At 34.2% G+C, this 18,168-nt stretch overlaps 1 long non-coding RNA gene across 1 annotated transcript; it reads left to right on the forward strand.

The window, feature by feature from the left end:
* Positions 1-8,162: 8,162 nt before the first annotated feature.
* LOC127832307 (uncharacterized) lies at positions 8,163-14,307 on the forward strand. Its single transcript, XR_008026762.1, has 7 exons — positions 8,163-8,177; positions 8,494-8,552; positions 9,437-9,580; positions 10,172-10,205; positions 10,640-10,794; positions 11,025-11,515; positions 12,237-14,307. It is a non-coding gene; the product is annotated as an uncharacterized LOC127832307 (long non-coding RNA).
* Positions 14,308-18,168: the final 3,861 nt, after the last annotated feature.

The following is an 18,168-nucleotide window of genomic DNA, read 5'->3' on the forward strand; positions in this document are numbered from 1 at the left end:
TCACGTGACTTTGTGGGGTTCCCAATTAAACGTAAATGGATGTTAACAAACCGGTAAGCGGTGCTTTTTTCAAATAACTTGTTTAAACAATTTTAAGAATTTCAACTAGTGCTTTAAAGACGTATTTTTATACTGCTTATGGCAATGTGAAATACATCAGAATTACTTTATTTAACAAGCATGTGTTCTGGTAAAAAATATATTTATGTGATGCATTCATGTATACGGTGATGCTTGTGCCACTGATTTCAGACGTACCGGTATTCAATAAATTATTCTTATACCTTAAGATATCGACGCAAACTGCAAGAATATCTGTCTTTTACGCACTAAAGATTTATAATGTTAAATTGTACTTGATAATTTAGTCATGTAGGTTGTTCTCTCTAAATAAATAAACCTATTTAACTTGAAGGCATGTTTTACACTTTAGACAGTTGTTCTGGTTTTATCTTTTGGAGATATTGATATGGTAAGCATAGGTTATTAACTTCGAAAGCACTAAAACATGATAAATTTAGAAACTATAGAAAAAAAACAGCACTGCTACAGTCACTTTCTAGTAGATAACAACCGAAAAAAATTAGGTGCAAAAACAGTCGATTTCGATTTGTGTCGACGCCTTTCTTTCAAATTACATAACATACCTATTTTATTATTGAAATCAATTCGTCATAGAGCTGTCTTTCCGAAAAGGTATGGTTATGAGGGTATGTATGTGCATAATATTGCATTTAAATTAAAGTATTCGCATTTACATTTAGTTATATCAGGAACATATTGTGTACATTGTAACCTATAGACATGATTTACGTTTGGTCGTTGGACACATCGTCATCGCAATCTAACAAGAGAATCCATGCGCTACCTAAAAAAGGGAATTTTTCCAGATTTCCGTTGTTTTGAAAAAAAATCATTTAATAAATTTATGATGGAAACTAAAATACAAGTATTTGGAATACCTATTGTCATATAAAAACAACCGAAAATGTTTGATAAAAATGCCTACAGCGAATCCGGTAATAAGATATATATTACCATATTATTTCTTTAATAAATATATCATTTTCGTTTCCATCGTTAAACATGCAATAACAGCAGAAAAAAATGCTTCTTAAAGCATAGCAATTTATACAGAATTGCTTTTTTACTGAGAAAATAAAACTACTGCTGATCAACAAGGGATGTGGAGAGTCCAATAATATGGAACGCCTCGTCTGTCTCCTGTTGACTATTGATATATCGGCTGTTTCACTGAACTGATGTGGGTTTAAATCATATGATATGTGTTTATAATAGTATACTGTGTGTTTACCATAGTCTGCTGTGTGTTTGTCATGGTATGCTGTGTGTTTGTCATGGTATGCTGTGTGTTTGTCATGGTATGCTGTGTGCTTGCTATAGTGTGCTGTGTGTTTGTCATGGCATGTTGTGTGTTTGTCATGGTTTGTTGTGTGTTTGTCTTGATATGCTGTGTGTTTGTCATGATATGCTGTGTGCTTCATTGAAATGGTGTGTGTTGAAATCATATGACATGTGCTTGCCATAGTATGCTGTGTGTTTGTGATGGTATACTGTGTGTTTGTCATGGTAGGCTGTGTGTTTGTCATGGTATGCTGTATGTTTGTCATGGTATGCTGTGTATTTGTCATGGTATGCTGTGTATTTGTCATGGTATGCTGTGTGTTTGTCATGGTATGCTGTGTATTTGTCGTGGTATGCTGTGTGTTCGTCATGGTATGCTTTGTGTTTGTCATGGTATGCTTTGTGTTTGTCATGGTATGCTTTGTGTTTGTCGTGGTATGCTTTGTGTTTGTCATGGTATGCTTTGTGTTTGTCATGGTATGCTTTGTGTTTATAATGGTATGATGTGTTCCTGTTGTATTATCCTGTGGTTTATTTAACATGATGCCTTTTTCATTCGCTTTGATGTAAGTTGGCGATATTTTCATTCGGAACCCTCGGTTCTTGTTAAAGATCTACTGGTTACGTCATACGTACGTTCGTTACATTATGTATCTCCTAACTAGACTGCAAGATGCGCAGGCTGGGTTGGCTATAGCTATGATTGGCGCATATGGCATAAGACCCATTTTAGCATGACGCGGGTCTATACAAAACTCATTGCCTATTGTAAGTGATACATTTTAGCACAATGCTTTTCTATATTAAATTGAATTCAAAATAGCAAATATAGCAAACTGGCAAATTAGGGTAGCCTTTTCAGGCGTTCAGGAACGATTTCCAGACTTGCTGGCCGAGAACGGCAAAATTTATGGTTAGATATTGAAATGATTTCCCTCTTATCGTGACCCTATACTATTTCGGTAGTGTTTGTTTTCTCATCTTGAAAGCAAAACTATGTGCATCGATAGTCAATCATTTCTTCCCCTGACGATTTAGTGACCGATTACAGACCAAGAAATTCTGCGTGATGGATTTTAACGCGTAATTGACCTTTCGACAGCGAGAGTGAAGCCACGCCCCCCGATTTCAAGGGAGGTCACTCCGCCGAAGTCCGTCATAAAACTGGCTACGCGAATCGGTACGTTGGAAGATATTCACAAAGATTTCGGTCCAAATTACATGAAATGTTTCTATTGCTATCATGTTTTATTTAAAATGTGTTAAATGTAATGTATTAAATAGGTGTTTAGCTCCCCTCAAAGATATAGTACCAGAAAGGCCGTTTACCAAAAAGGTTTCCCAAAAAGTCCGCATCAGTGAACCAAAAACGCCTCATGGTATACCAGAAAGGCCATACAATATTTTTATTATCATTGAATAGTTATGCTGAATATAATTATCATATCTATGAAATAGTCATAACTTTTTTATAAGTCTCCTTAAAAGTCGTTAATCTATAGTCAAAGTCGGCCAATTATCGCAAATTATCACATACAGTATGCATTGTCGTTTGTCACAATACTTTTCATTGAGTAATAGATGTTTCAGTTTTTTAATTAAAAGCCGTTTATTTTGCAACCGATGGCAATATTGCAAATGTGGCAAAGGTAAGTAAATTTATTATACAAGAAGACAAAGAACGTTATATTGAAATCCGATATAACACATATCTATAATGCGTTTGGTCAAAATGACCCATGAGCATTGTTATAATCGTGTAACATAGTCAATGTCGTCAAAAAAGTAACATACACAATATATTATTAATTTCCTCTTAAACTATTTTTTGCAATGTTTAAAATATAAGAAGTTGAAAGAATTTTCATGTACAAAAAAAACTCGCTAATCAGACTGGCTATCCAAGTGTCAAGGGTCATTCACAGTTTGCGGCATCTGTTTTGATAACGGATTAGTAGAAAGCCCACATATGGTGTAAAATGACATTTATTGGCAACTATTGATAATTACATGCGCATTTTAAAATAGTTTCTTAACTTTTAACGATATACAACTAGCTACATTAAATTCGGAAGATTTAAACCGAAAGAAATAAAAATGCTCTATTTTATGTGATATTATTAAAAATTATAACTGATTGTCTTTATTATTACGCATTTCATTAGCATTAATAATCTAGTTAGCAAAGTTTAGAATATTTTTTTATTAGCCGACTGCATTAGAATGTCAAATTTATTTAACGTTAGCCACCTTTGAAAATATGGTTTTAAATGTTCCTTTCTAATTTCTCTATATAGAGGAAAAACAAGTAAAAAGTGATACTCGTTTTCTATAGCGTGTCCGGTGCAAAACTTACATATTCTATTTTCGCGTAGTATCTTATTATGACGACCTTAGAACAAACGTCGAGGTGTTTTGCTTTCGGGCGATAGCTTAATATGTTGAGATTAAGCTGTTCGTTGAGACGACTACAAAGACGAATCCAACGTTTGCATTTTTTTAAGATTAGTACCCGGTTAATGGAACGGAAAAAACGTAGTTCCATCTTTTAACCGTTCTGGATACATTGTGTCTGAATAACAAGTGCCATAACAGCACCTTTTAACCATTTTCTTTGTTTAAAACACAGCATTACGTATAAGCTTATGTGACGAACAACGGCGAGTTTGACGGACAAAATGGCGGATAGAAACGGGCCTAATCTATGCAGTAATCTGATTGGTTAATAAGCCTGTCAATCAATCGGCTGTCGAAAGGTCAATTGTTACTGGGCCACAATTTGTGTATATGTGTCGTTTGAACATGCAGAGAGTAGTCCGGAATTCCTTACACTGAACAGTGTTACATGCTTTACGCTGTGCATAGACACAGTGATGTAGCCAAAGTTCAGAGAATTTCTCTCGAATCTGCATTTGAAATATCCGAATGTATTCATTCGTGTCTGCTAGCGTTATGTTAAGGTCATGTAATGTCTTATTGTACATTTTGAATGTGTATATGAAGTCAAAAAGGGAATTTCCATCATGAATATCATTATTTTCTTAGTGTGATAGGTATTCGATATTCCAACAATGGGACCTTTCCACAGATTTTGACATATATTGAAGTGTGTCATTTAATGCTCTATATTGAGAAATGTAAGCATTAATCTAAAAGCTCCAGTAAAAAAGAAGTATAAAATGAAATAAATCAAAAAGGTAACCCTCAACTGGACTCGAACCACTAACCCATGGAGTAAAAGTCTAACACTTAGACCACTCGGCCTACTGTTCTTATACATTGAGCCTGTATTTTATACTTTATATAAGTAATCCTCGTAGTATCACAAAATATAACGGCAACAACAGAACTCTCCAAATTATTTATTATTTATTGTTTCGCGTTGCAACGCTTTATAATTTTGCAGGTTTTTTTAAATCGTCAAAAGATTCATAGATATTTTAGAGCATGGTAAAAAAATTACGAATCTGAAACATTCTTTTTTAATTTTGTCATTTTACCAAAACGTGAAAAGGTCCCTTTAATATGATGGTGAATACAAAATTTATTTTATATTAACTGGTTCTCATTATACCATTTTCATTATATTTTCTCTGCTTTCAGAACGTCTAAAAATGGACATGCTGATGTTATTTCGTCAAAGTTATCTCTATAGCATAAATAGGATGATAAACAGCGCATACACATCTCGACCTGTGCGCTAAGACACAATATTTATAATTTTGAATGGGTTGTATTTATTTCAAACTTTCGATAAAAAAGCTATAACCTACCGGTAATTTTGAAAAAAAAGAGTTGCGTCTAAGTTTGATTCGTTAAATTCACGATACTATGAGGAGGGCCGATACTATGAAAATAAGATATAGAACCCAGTAGAGTTTGGATTTAATCCTTGTTCACTAATTTAAGGTTGACAAGTAGCAGCAAATTGACCGCTGTTTGCCAAAACTAATCCATGTTGTTTTGGGCCATGCTGTGATCAAACCTGACCGGAAGGAACATGCTGCTCTTGTCCATTTTCAGAGTGCAGGATCACGTGACTTTGTGGGGTTCCCAATTAAACGTAAATGGATGTTAACAAACCGGTAAGCGGTGCTTTTTTCAAATAACTTGTTTAAACAATTTCAAGAATTTCAACTAGAGCTTTAAAAACATATTTTTATACTGCTTATGGCAATGTGAAATACATCAGAATTACTTTATTTAACAAGCATGTGTTCTGGTAAAATATATATATATATATATATATATATATATATATATATATATATATATATATATATATATATATATATATATATATGTGATGCATTCATGTATACCGTGATGCTTGTGTCACTGATTTTAGACGTATTCAATAATTTATTCTTATCAGTGCCGTAGCCAGACCCAAATTTAAGCCGAGGCAGTATCGTAGGTCCTTCTAGGGGGGTCCGGGGGATTGCCCTCCCCCTGATTTTTGTTATACCTAGAACGTCTCTTGTGCGTTTTAAAGGCCATTAAACTACATTTTATACCTAAATTATCGGAATCGTGGACGCTATATATTACCGTTTGGTATCAATAAAGTTAACAAAAAAAATCTGCTACAAGTTCATTGTCAATTTTATATTCAGGTACCCTAAACGGTGTTTGAACTGACAATGATGTAACAAACTTAACTACAGAAAAATAGTCATATACTTCATTTGCAGTCATATAGAAAAAAGAAAAAATTGAGACGCAGCTCTCTCATACAAGCCATAGTATGTATATGGATAATAGAATGTGCTTTACATATTTATCATTGAAATACTAAAATAAAATAGATTTACCTTATAATATGAAGAAACAGATCTATCAAACATTTTAGCGAATACTGTTTCATGAACATGTTTTATTATTCTTCAACTTATAAATATCACTCTTATTGAACGCTAATTCAACTCTCCTGTCTCCAGTCGAATCCCACATTTGAAGAATTTGTTTTCGATCAACTGGAATGTTTTTTATGCACAAACATTAAAGCGATGCCATTAAGCCGTTCCTCTTTCATAGTAGAACGTGTCCACGTTTTAAGCCTTCGCAATGCGATAAAACTGGACGCCCACATGTACAAGAACCAATAAAAAATTATTATTTCTTAAGTTAACATCAAATCAGCTTCCGCAAACTTGCTGTTGTAGTTCAGACAAGTTCACTGTGAAAAAATCGTGGATGATTTGTTTTTCCTTTTAGAGCTTGAAAGCACAATAAGGCTCTTTAAAGAAATATTTAAATGCATTAAATCAAAAGCGTTTTCAATCATAGACACATATAAAAAGGATCATTGATGGAATTTACTTAAACCCGGACCTACTGGGATTAATAGTGAGCCATGGGTCCAGAGTCTGACGCCTTACCAATTGCGTCACAGGCGCATATTGCTGATTTGAGGAGTACAAATATTTAACTTAAATCAGTAAAGTTTTTGGCCATTTATTCAATTTTTCTTGTGTAACATTTTGTTTTAGCACTGCGTCATCATTTTCTGTCAGTTGACAGTTCTATCATCAACGTTCTATTACCAACTTCATTGACTATTAAAAAGAAAAGACTTCTTTATATAAAAAAGTTTAATACGCGGCATATCATTATTTGAAAATTCTAATGTAAACAAAGATTCTTAACACCTGAAACGGTCCCGGAAAAAACTCGACGCCGGCCATAAAGAGGAGAATTCCAATAAAGGCGAAAACGCCAACCACTCGAAGTGTGTCTAGGTAAAAAATAGACCCAGACCTGACCGTAAAACACCCGATCCTCGCTCGATGTCTGATGTCCACAATGATTGTAACATCGAAGTGTACAGTGCGACGCTTTGTTTAATATACGGATTTTCCTAATCATTTTGCTGAGCCATTTGGCATCAATTGAAGTTATTAAAATGAAATAATTATCGGCCTCAACATGAACCAATTGTACTCCATGATAATATTTGTTTGTGAATATCATAGTGCCTAAAATTCATTAAATTGCCTCAATTTCTTATATAGATTTTATTCTTTGACATAAATTGTCCTTTTTTCCTTGTAATATAAACATTGCTCTGCGAATTTTAGCCGAGGCAACTGCCTCTGTGTGCCTCAGCGTGGCTACGGCGCTGAAACGGTTGTTTCACCTTCCATAGGTACTTTCATACGCAATTAGTAATTATAAATGAGTATATGTGCATTTATTTAGTAATGTCTTACATGTCAGAAAAGAGCAATAAATGTTCATAACTTAAGCCATCTGTGGATTTCATCCTAAATAAACTTTACCGACACGTGTTTCAGGGGAGGTTATGACGCGAGTATCAAGATGGCGACGTCCATGCCGAGGCCGGTATTTTTCGCCGTTTTATACCCTTCAATTACTTATTTTTTAAATTCCGGCCCTTTTCCAGCCATATTAGCAAGAAAGTTACTGGCGTTTATTTCATAGTTATATTCGCTCTTTATCTCGACTTTACTCGGTGCGGGATGACCTAATTAGGGCGCCCCTAAGACCATTTGCGGAGAGTTAAGTCGAGATACTAAGCGAATTTAAATACGAAATAAACGCTAATCACTTTTTTACTGATACGGCTGGAAAGTGAGCGCCGTTTAAAAATTAAACAAGAGTAATAAAGGGTATAACACGGCAAAAAATAACTGTCTCGGCGTGGACGTCGCCATCTTGACTATCACGTGATTACCCCCTCTGTGTTTGCTTACATTACTACATGCTTTCAGTTATTTTACACACGTTGATGTCTGGACGATATTCATCATTCGTATATTAGAAAAAAACTAGTATAAAATTCGTAAATTGTATGTGTGAACTATATTCGTTTACTTGCGTGTCTCAAAAAATATATAATATATGATACGTTTTATTGTATAAATGCATACTAATGTATGTACATATATGTCATTAAACGGTTGTGTTTGTGAAGATACAAAATACGTGCAACTCAAGTTCTGACACGGTGGCTTTTTCAGAACCAATAATAACATTTGCCATTTATACGTTTTAAAATATATAGATTATATCATGGATCATTTCAATTATATATTGTAAATTGATAGTTACGCTCATCGTATAGGAATACATAACATACTTTCATTATCGCATTTTTTGTTTTAGGTATGCACGTAAGCCCTGTTTGGATATAAATACAGATGCCACCTCCATTTGTGTTCAATGTAAGTCTGTGTTTTCAGGTCTTGTCCGTTTTAATTTTAAGCACTATTTCTTTCTTCCGTCATATGTTCTTTATTTTTTTCTACTGGATTTCGACCGATTTTATCTTTCTACCTACCCCTTACGATGCTTATCCTTTCCAACCCTAATCGGGATAACTTTTTTCAATACTTCATGATTGCTCATGCTATCTTTTAAGCTTTATGTACACTTTAAAAATATTCTCCTTAACCGAACAGCCCAGAGATTTGGTATTTAGCATGTACAATCGTATGGATTGTTCTCTACTATGTTTGTTCATATCATGTCACTCGAATCAAAATTGTTCCGTTCCGAGCATAATGAACTAAATTGTTTCGTTAATATATTTAGCTTGAAAGTTGAAATCAACGTTTCCCAATCTATAGAGCTGTATACAAAGTCTAGACATGTGGCATGGACAACGAACAACGTTTGTTAAAATTACGCCCTGAAAACAAAATTGGTCGTAATGGGTTTCCAGTCTAAATATATATTTTGGATTAGAAAACCATTATATTTTTTTCGTAAACTCTTAAGTGTATGTGAAATTTCAAACATTTCGCCGCGTTAACCAATTATTACATATTAAATGAAACGCTTGTAACAATTTTTCTATTAATAACAACTCATTATTAATATGTACAAATACAAAAATCACCTAATTAACCAACACATATTTGTCTACGCATTTAGAATAAGAAATTTGGCATGAATCGTATTTCGATGCAGGTCATAAAAAGACTTAGCTGTAAAGTTTCATGCTGATAACAAGACAATGAATCCATGGTTCAATATGTTTACTTTGGATTACTCGATATGTATTGATCTATGTTATCTCAAAGTTAACAACATGTTAACATTTCAGTTGCAGCGGCATCCATTTACAGTTTGGTCAACTAGTTTGGGGGACCTTTCACATGTGCTTGCACAGATTAGGGTTTCACTAATTGTGATCGCAACATGGCACTTTTTATAATTGCGGGCATGTGTATCGGATTAATACATTCAGGTATGCTTCATCGCACACTTACTTATTTCATGTTCATTGATTATACATCAGGAGGATATTTAGTTTTCTCATTAAAATACACCAATAGCCAATAAAGGTAATACATTGTGTTATTGTCTTTAGAACGTTTAGTCCAGGCCACTTACACGAAAAAATGGGTTCTATTACTACCTTTGTCGTTGTAACAGAACGCCTGAATCAATGCGAAGTAAAATGGATTTGGCGTATCAAACAAGGGACAATTATGTGTTCTCATAGAAATGTAATGTTGTTCATGTTATATGTAACGTTGTACATGTACCGGTAATCTGTTATGTTGTTCATCTTATCTGAAGTGCTGTTCATGTTATCTGTAAACGTTGTTTACGTTATCCGTAACGTTGTGCATGCTATACGAATCGACATAGAAAGATGACGTTGGTCATGCTATCTAACGTTGGTCATGCAATCTAACGTTGGCAATGATATATGACGATGTTCGTGATATCTTACGTTGTTCATGCTATCTGACGTTTTTCAAAATATCTTATATTGTTCAAGTTTTCTGACGTTGCTCATTCTTTTTGACGTTGTTTATGCTATCTTTTTCAGCGTCTGCGCAAGGATCACAACGATCATACTACAGGTTAGTGGCGAATTACGTTCATAAATACTGAAACTGTAAGATAGGTTTCGGGTTAATTTTGTAAACAATTGCCTCGCTTGCGTCATCAATTAAGTATCAGATTGTTACGAGAGTGTTTTTTTTTCCACTATTCCTTTCTTTACTGGGAAAATCTAATCAATATTTAATCGCCAACAGGAATAATGAATTGTCCGGTGTGGGACACGTCATGACGATGTAATGCGAGAGGTACATGTTTTGTAACGTAATTCATTTGATTTCATGTTGTTTATTATATGCAATTAAAATTAATTACGTTATAAAATATATCCAATATATAATTAGAAATCATCATTGAACTTGAAAATAATAAATTTGTCATTGTATGCAATTTATTTATTTATAATATATTTAAACTTTTTATAATTGATGATTATTCATAAATTGTATTACAGCTACAGCGATAGTTCCTATAGTGACTATGGGACAGCCATTTTGGTTGGCGCCATAGGACTGTCGTTCAGCATATTATGTCTGATCTGCATTTTCGTGGGTCTGATCTGCGTCTGTGCAAAGAAATGTTGTCGCAAAACTGTGCAACCAGCTCCTGGTATGTTTATTCATGCTCTTAATTGAACTTGTATTCTTATTATAATATTAATTGTTTTTAGTAATTACATATTCCATTACCTGTTAAATATGATTTGTGATAATTTGGATACATAATAATTATAAAAACGTATACTGATTAAAAACCACCGTGTTTGTTGGTTATCTTCAACATAGCCGTGCATAAACTATTTTTGATTATCGGGTGTTTTGACATTTGTTTTTTTACAGGTTTAGCATTTGTTAACGCAGTACCTAGTTATATGCCGTATGGACAGCCATATATTCATGGTCAACATGTGATGCAAAATCAACCCGGTATGCATGGTCAACCAGTCATGCATGGTCAACCAGTCATGCATGGTCAACCAGTTATGTCTGGTCATCCGCAACAGACCTTCAACCCATCAGCAGCTAGTTAGGGAACAGATCGGTTCACCTCGAGTGAAAACACTACGCTCACTTCAGAATTACTAAACAATGTTTCTTGCTAGTTGAATACATATTTTTTTCGGTGTAAAATACTGTTAGAACTGAATTTTCTTTAAACAATTGTTGTGGCTTTTTCATTTGTTGCTTCTACGTTTCTGTATGCCAATTATAAGCAGGGGGGCACGCGTATACGGGAGCTTACCGCGTTTAAGTGAGAAAGTTGTTACAAAACTTCAAAGATGGCGTCGTTTGTTGGATTTTCTTAAAGGAAGGGAGGATATTTTCACCCGGTAAGCCCCTTTGTATTTAAAATTATTTTAAATGAATACGCCGTTTCGGTTTTCCGGTGTGTGTGCTTCCCACGGTTTGTTGTTTCAAGATCGTAGACGTCGGGATAAAAAAGTTATTGAAGGTAAACTGTCCACAAATCTGTTGTCTACTTACGGGACGTTCGAGAAATTGGATGTACACATATCATTTTCTCTTATAATACACAGTATTGACACGCGTGAACAGTAAAATATAAATAAAATCATGATTATTTCATTTTACCGACGCCGTTTTATCACTGATAATTAATTTATTGGCAAACATTATTGGTTTAACCCCCTTATTTGGAACTGACTTCCTTTTAAGCACATTTTGGGACCTGACTTCCAAATGACAAACAGCTCTTTCATATGTAAAAGAGCTTGATATACCTACCCATCTTAAATAAAGTGTATATGTGTACTTCAATATTATAGTTTTATAGCATGTTACGTAGTGCAATATAAGTGTTTTCTTAATCACGTTACTTACTGGAGAATAATAATAATGCTGTTCGAAAAACCTGCCGACCAATTGAATCAATTCACCTATTTTCAAGAAGATGGGTTGTGTGGTGGCTGATGTACGAGATAAAAGAACGTTTATCTTTCAGTAATATTATAATTAATTTCATTTATTTTATGACGTGTCGACCTTATTCTGCTATGAACTTTTTTAACCATTCTTTTACTGTCTTTTCAGATGATGCAGTTTAAAGGGCGAAAATAAGTGCATCTTTCGTTGCAGTATATGTAATGAGGAATTTTACATCAGGGGAGGATTGAGATATCATGCCCCATTCATGGACCACATGAGTTTAAATGTAGAATATGCAAGAAAGAACCCTTCAACAAAGCCGGACTAAAACAGCAAATAACATAACAAAACATGTACAGCTGATGTTTGTAGTGTTTTTGTTTTATTTATAAAGTCTACATAGACACGTCTGGCATATAATTGCTATGAGTGCTACTTACTTACACGTTTTATTCCGTATATGTCATGATGCTAGTTTCTCACTTTGTTATGAAAATAAACCATTATCTGTGTTACGTCATTTCTTCCTACGATGTCTCTGCATAAATTTTCAATTGTATTCAGCACTTACATATATGATAAAAAAAGATTTGGGTCGGATTTAATTCGTTATGCATTTGACATATTAACATTACTTACGATTAGAAGGCAATGTTAGGAACAAACGAAATAATCTTTCTAAGTGAACCAATACTTTATTCCCTCAATACAACAGGCATAAATAATATGTATTCACATAGGTATAAAAGAGAAAAAACATACATGTATAAAATTATATTGATCACTTCTACTGAAATCATATCGTGTATTGCATTTGCACAAATCTTTCTATCCACTACAAATTCACTTTTTGCGATTATAATATAATGACCAACTCAGAACTGGTTTAAAAGAAGGTCGTCCAAAATGTGTCACATCAAAGTCACATACATGTATCAGTATCGTTATGGTAAAACGCGTCAAATGTAATTGTATTAAATAAACAATTCATATTTAAGTATCATAAAAAACATCCACAGATATGCATCTTCTAAGCAGATGTCAGGTATTCCAAATTGCTTCATGTATTCCGAATCGAAACAATGGCAGTATTTGGTTACATCAACCTTATACTAGTATCAAACCGGCTTTACCCTCTTCTGTTTTTCATTACACTTTTATTGCACGTATATGTGATTGTTTGGCAAGGTACTTCGACGTAATCTTTTTTGTTTGATTGGTGGGTTTTCATGTACCTATCGCATTCTAGAGCGGTACACACTTCGTTACGCCGTCTTTTTTAATCTTGGCATCCTCAACATATATAACTGGCGTCTAGATATCTGGAAAAAGTAAGCATAGTATTCCGTTGGATGCATATTCAAACATAAGTATGTCCATATGTGTTAAAATAAACAGGTAAGAATTACACTGTGTTTATAATACCGTCGAATGTCTTATATTACACACACTAAATGTTAGCGTTAAGTACGCGATAAAACATATAATAATACAAATATATAATAAAACAATTAATAGAAAAAAGAAAACTCTTGATTTCTTCAAATGAAAATGTTTTCCAAGACATTCGCACCAATGCGGAATTCATTCACGAAAGTTATTTCGCATAAAACCTTGTAACATAGGAAAGAGCTGTTAATCATTTGGAAGTCAGGTCCCAAAATGTGCTTAAAAGGAAGTTTAGTTCCAAAAATGGGGGTTAACCCGTTATAATTAGGCATTAAATGAATTAATAGACATAGCAACGCGTCGAGATAATAAAATATTCGTGATTTATGTTACATTTTACTGTTCACATGCACAAATACTGTTTATTATGAGAGAAAATGATATTCGAACATCCAACATCTCGAAGGTCAAGAAATTAAACAACACATTTGTCGACGGTTTTGCTTCAATAACTTTTTTATTCCGACGTCTACGGTTTTGAAACAAAAAACCGAGGGGAGCACAAACACCGTAGAGCCGAAAGAGCTTATTCATTTAAAAGAAATATAAATATAAACTGGTTTACCGGGTGAAAATATCCGCTACTCCTTCACGAAAAACACTTAAACGACGCCATCTTTGAAGTTTTGCAACAACTCACTTAAACGCGGTAAGCTCCCGTATACGCGTGCCCCCCTGAATAAGGGACTTTTATATGTGCTAGTATGTGGACAATTGCGCAAATTTGGTCGATTATTTATGACTGTCTGTCCGTCTGTATGGAACATGATTAAACATTTCAGAAGAAGTATGTATTAATCCGTGCAATTCCGACAATTTTCTGAGTATGTTATTTTTTTTCTCAAACTTTGTACCAACAAGAAAATGTAGCTTAACAATATGGATATGTCCATCGCCCCCTTTGCATGTTGGGGTTTCTTTACCCTGCCAGCAAACAAGTGCCAAAATGACTCATACGAGAAAACAGTCAGTGTCCAGTGAGCTGAGGGAAGTTCCGGTGATTCAGAATAGTATTCCGCTTCATTTCCTTGGGAGAGGTTACAATGACCCAGACCTTTTGCTGGGTTTGCCTCAGCACGATGATCTGATATCGCTATCTGTAAATAGCAACGCAAGCATGTCAAACATTCATCTACATATGTATGATCTATAAGCACCTGGAACTATCCTTGACGGCTCTGGGACTCATTGAAGCTCTGTGATGGATTCTGTTTAATATATGGCATAATGAAACTTCAGAAACATAATTAAGTGACAAATAAGTAGAAGACCTTGAACAAAATATTAAACAAAATACTTATTAACAATATCCACCGTGAAACGGACAAAACATTTGAGTTTAAAGGCTAACCTAACCTTACACTTAGTCCAGAAGTAATATGAACCATGCACATGCCGTTCTCTGCGTCAGGAAGAATCCATTATGCTTGTGCAGTAAAAGTATTTGTTATCCCAAAATGCAATATAACAGATTCTCAATAAAGCAGTTTAAAACCAGAACAAAACCTAAATGACATAAATTTATGCTAACAGAACATTTGAACTTGACAACATTAGTGCCATTGTTTTTTATCCGCATTCCCATCACCCGCAGTTACTTGTTTGGCTTTGCACTTGTGCACTTGCGTTAGTCTTTTTCTGTATGTTTAGCCACGTACTTTTGGACCTGACACTGAGGTTTTCAAATCTTTTGTAACCGTTTTAACTTGTTCAACGAAAATCGATTGAAATATGGTACATTATTGTAAGACCTGACAACACGGTTGACGATTCAGTAACTATTACGCTTTATTCAATCGCAAAGTTTAATACGATTCTCAAATTGGCGCCTAGATACCATATGTTTGTATCAAAACATAAAATCAGATTGCTTTTTCTTTTTAAAAAGCTCCCTCCAAGACTAAAATATATAGCGGCCTTGCTAAGCGCCGAGCCTATGACACAATCGTGTCTGTTAAGGAGGGTCTTTATCAAATAAAATAATATGTACACGTTTATTACTTTTAATTATGGCGAATTAAAAGTAACAAACTCAGAGTATACTTTCATTATCACGTTAACCATTAAGACATGGTTTATCAATATCTGTAGTATACTTAGTGTATAGTATTATAATAAAGGTAGCATATTTATTAACGCTAACGATCATCAGTGTCGATGTAGGCTCCGACAAAACAACACCTGTCGGATAAATTGGATTAATGTTTGTTTCATCACTTAAAACATTGAAACGTGGTTAATCAATATTTATTTTATTTCAGTATTTTAAGTCCTCTTTTGTATGTTATCTAACTAATTGATGTGTGAGTCATTTGATAAATTGACCACAATTGCGAATGACGCAGTTTTGGATGAATAACTGAAAGGATTTACAAATATCGAAGCATGATTGAGTACATACCTTAGACCCGTATCAAAAGTAGTACATTTAATGTATCCGCACGTGCAGGTAGCATTGAAACAGTCGAGTGTATGCATACATGTATTACTTAAACCATAACATTTTATAAACGGAAACAAACGGTTCATTTTATTTCTCTTAACTTGTACCGTGGACTATCAAATACAAGAAGTACAATCTTTCGTTTGGATTTTTTTTCAAAGCCACACCAAATTGAAAATCTTGGGTGATCGGAATAGCCGCTCTTGTTTTTTCTGCGTAGCTGTTAAACCCAGCTTTTCACCTTAGCTGACCTTTGTTAGCGTCCAATGAATTTGAATTTTAAATTTCCCTCTGTATGCCTGAATCTTTTCGAAAAAGATAACATGTAACCTACACACCGTTTTCACATATATAATAATATGTTATTCAAATGACTTCCTATTTTTTGGAAGTATAGGGTATAAAAAGGATATGAGGGGTGCGTTTTGCGACGATATTAAATTCGTGTTCATCGGGAAACAATACTATCTCTAATGAAAAGGCTTGAGAGATGTAACAGATTCACAACCATCTCTCGACATCAATACAGTTTGTGTGTGCCCTTTCATATTGATAATTGTCGGAACCATAGCGTTTGTACTTAAAGGCTGTGTTTTTAGATCATATAAGCATTGCTGTTCCCTAACCGGATATACCCTTTGACGAAAATATTTTTAATTTGTTTTCGAAAATGACCGTTAAAGATGTAAATGTTTAAAGATTTAAACAATCCGTCGTTTCTGCAGTGGAATAGTTACCTCACTTAAATGCATAGCATTTCAACCCGCAGGGTATCAAGGTCAGTAAAACCCCAGGAAACCCGAAATCTTGTGAGCAGTGTAAAACCATTGGGGATGTGTTCGGTATTTTACAATAAACATACATAGGCATAGGGTAAGTAAATTGGAAAAATTAAAATTTTCCAAGTCCAATTTGATACAACTGTGTATTAAAAACATTGATAGCAAACACGTTTTGGTAAAAAGAAATTATACTCGAGAATGTTGAACAGGCACTATTGATAATATATAAGTCATTTAAAAGTACATTTGTCCACATACACTTACTATAGGCCTCAGTTATACCTTAAGATATCGACGCAAACTGCAAGAATATCTGTCTTTTACGCACAAAAGATTTTTGAAAATTAATTTCAATAACTTGAGATATTAGCAAAATAAAGTTTTTAATGGTGTGGTTATATTCTGTCCAGCCTGTGTGTAAACCCATGAAAACCCCGTCGATTCTGCACGCTGTTTTCATTTGAAACCGAAACCCCGGAAGTTAGATTGTGGGCGGGGCTTTGAGGTCACATAACCCCAAACCGGAACTCCTGTTTGCAGGGTTGCATGCAGTCAGTTTGATACTTAGCACACATTGTTCAGTGCATGCTGCATAGGATTTGTAAAATACATTGCAAATGGAATGTCTTTGTATCAATTTGAAGGTATTTTTGTAACCAATAAGAAAAAAAGCCATTTTTGTGCTCTACTTTTTCTGTTGATGGTTCCCGGCTATGAAAGTAGGTCATACTATTTGAGCCCAAAATGGTCGCCTGCGCAGCTGTCAAAACCGGTGTGCCTATTCTAAGGTGAATATTTTGAGTTACAACGTATAGAATTTAATGACATCCATTTGTTAAAAAGATTATGCATTTATCTTTCCAATGATGTATGATGATATAGTGGGTCATTGCTTGATCATGGTAAAAATTGATATCGAACTTGAACTATTTTATATGTAATATAGAAGGAAATTAATTGCGCATGCGTAACCTTGAAAGTCACTCACTTCCGCGTTTTAGCCGGAAACCTTAAAACGCTGGCCAGTTAGTGACTGCATGCTAAATTTGTCTGACATTGGTTTCCATCATTGTACGCACGTCTTTGTTGTATTGTTGTATTAGGTATTAGTATCAATCAAACTACAAAGCGATTTTAACATTAAAATATACATTATTTTCAAAAATCTGAATCATGTTTATTCCACGTATTTCGGCGGAAAATTATATAACTAGTGAATAATATCGACATTGACGAGGGCAAGTTACGCTTAAATAGTAAAAAAAGTTTACATATCTAAAAATATCAAAACTCGAACACATGTCATTTCATCACCATGGGGGCAGCCATTTTTAAATTAATAAAATAGAAAGAAACATGCTAAAAACTCACTCATCGCCTAATTGACATTCCAAACGGTTGACGATGACAAATGCATTGGATT

This window comes from Dreissena polymorpha, chromosome 5, assembly GCF_020536995.1.
Source record: "Dreissena polymorpha isolate Duluth1 chromosome 5, UMN_Dpol_1.0, whole genome shotgun sequence".
Classification (NCBI taxonomy): domain Eukaryota; kingdom Metazoa; phylum Mollusca; class Bivalvia; order Myida; family Dreissenidae; genus Dreissena; species Dreissena polymorpha.